Raw genomic sequence first — 2,500 nt, 5'->3', positions numbered from 1 at the left:
TCAGGGACTGGGTCAGTCATATGAAGAGAATAAGAAGAAGTTTTGGAAAGAAGTGAAGAGAGTAAGGAAGGCCGGCGCAAGAATTGAAGAGACAGTGAAAGATGGAAATGGAAGGTTGTTAAAAGGAGAGGAGGCAAGGAAAAGGTGAGCGGAATATTTTGAAAGTTTGCTGAATGTTGAGGATGATAGGGAGGCAGATATAATTGCGGTTCCAGGTGTTGAGGTGCCAGTGATGGGAGATGAGAATGAGAGAGAGATTACAATAGAGGAAGTGAGGAGAGCACTAGATGAAACGAGAGTAGGAAAAGCATCTGGTATGGATGGTGTGAAAGCTGAGATGTTGAAGGAAGGGGGTGTGACTGTACTTGAATGGTTGGTGAGATTGTTTAATGTGTGTTTTGTGTTGTCAATGGTACCAGTAGATTGGGTCTGTGCATGTATTGTACCACTATATAAGGGTAAGGGAGATGTGCATGAGTGTTGTAATTCAAGAGGTATTAGTTTGTTGAGTGTAGTTGGAAAAGTGTATGGTAGAATACTGATTAATAGGATTAAGGATAAAACAGAGAATGCAATCTTGGAAGTACAGGGTGGTTTTAGAAGAGGTAGGGGTTGTATGAATCAGATTTTTACAGTTAGGCAGATATGCGAGAAATATTTAGCAAAAGGTAAGGAGGGTGTAAGTTGCGTTTATGGATCTGGAGAAAGCATATGATAGAGTTGATAGGGAAACAGTGGAATGTGATGAGGTTATATGGAGTTGGTGGAAGGTTGTTGCAAGCAGTGAAAAGTTTCTACACAGGTTGTAAAGCATGTGTTAGAATAGGAAATGAGGTGAGCGATTGGTTTCCGGTGAGAGTGGGGCTAAGACAGGGATTTGTGATGTCGCCGTGGTTGTTTAACTTATATGTTGATGGAGTGGTGAGAGAGGTGAATGCTAGAGTGCTTGGACGAGGATTAAAACTGGTAGGCGAGAATGATCATGAATGGGAGGTAAATCAGTTGTTGTTTGCGGATGATACTGTACTGGTAGCAGACACAGAAGAGAAGCTTGACCGACTAGTGACAGAATTTGGAAGGGGTGTGTGAGAGAAGGAAGCTGAGAGTTAATGTGGGTAAGAGTAAGGTTATGAGATGTACGAGAAGGGAAGGTGGTGCAAGGTTGAATGTCATGTTGAATGGAGACTTACTTGAGGAGGTGGATCAGTTTAAGTACTTGGGGTCTGTTGTTGCAGCAAATGGTGGAGTGGAAGCAGATGTATGTCAGAGAGTGAATGAAGGTTGCAAAGTGTCGGGGGCAATTAAGGGAGTAGTAAAAAATAGAGGATTGGGCATGAATGTAAAGAGAGTTCTATATGAGAAAGTGATTGTACCAACTGTGATGTATGGATCGGAGTTGTGGGGAATGAAAGTGATGGAGAGACAGAAATTTAATGTGTTTGAGATGAAGTGTCTGAGGAGTATGGCTGGTGTATCTCGAGTAGATAGGGTTAGGAACGAAGTGGTGAGGGTGAGAACGGGTGTAAGAAATGAGTTAGCGGCTAGAGTGGATATGAATGTGTTGAGGTGGTTTGGCCATGTTGAGAGAATGGAAAATGGCTGTCTGCTAAAGAAGGTGATGAATGCAAGAGTTGATGGGGAGAAGTACAAAAGGAAGGCCAAGGTTAGGGTGGAGGGATGGTGTGAAGAAAGCTCTGGGTGATAGGAGGATAGATGTGAGAGAGGCAAGAGAGCGTGCTAGAAATAGGAATGAATGGCGAGCGATTGTGACGCAGTTCCGGTAGGCCCTGCTGCTTCCTCCGGTGCCTTAGATGACCGCGGAGGGTAGCAGCAGTAGGGGACTTAGCAGTATGAAGCTTCATCTGTGGCGGAAATGTGGGAGGTTGGGCTGTGGCACCCTAGCAGTACCAGCTGAACTCGGCTGAGTCCCTGGTTAGGCTGGAAGAACGTAGAGAGTAGAGGTCCCCTTTTTTTTTTTTTTTTTTGTTTCTTGTTGTTGTCGGCTACCCCCCAAAATTGGGGGAAGTGCCTTTGGTATATGGATGGATATATATATATATATATATATATATATATATATATATATATATATATATATATATATATATATATATATATATATATATATATATATATATTTATCTGTATATATATATATATATATATATATATATATATATATATATATATATATATATATATTTATCTGTATATATATATATATATATATTTATATATATATATATATATATATATATATATATATATATATATATATATATATATATTTATCTGTATATATATATACATATGAATATATATATATATATATATATATATATATATATATATATATATATATATATATATATATATATGTATATATATATAAAATATATATATATATATATATATATATATATATATATATATATATATATATATATATATATATATATATCTATATATATATATATATATATATATATATATATATATA

At 36.7% G+C, this 2,500-nt stretch overlaps 1 pseudogene; it reads right to left on the bottom strand.

Moving 5' to 3' along the window:
- LOC137656445 (thrombospondin type-1 domain-containing protein 7B-like) overlaps positions 1-2,500 on the bottom strand; it is a 50,766-nt pseudogene that overhangs the window by 4,657 nt on the left and 43,609 nt on the right.

Source organism: Palaemon carinicauda, chromosome 17 (genome assembly GCF_036898095.1).
Source record: "Palaemon carinicauda isolate YSFRI2023 chromosome 17, ASM3689809v2, whole genome shotgun sequence".
NCBI lineage: Eukaryota > Metazoa > Arthropoda > Malacostraca > Decapoda > Palaemonidae > Palaemon > Palaemon carinicauda.
Note: the sequence above shows the minus strand (reverse complement) of the source record. Positions and strands in the feature narration are given on the sequence as shown.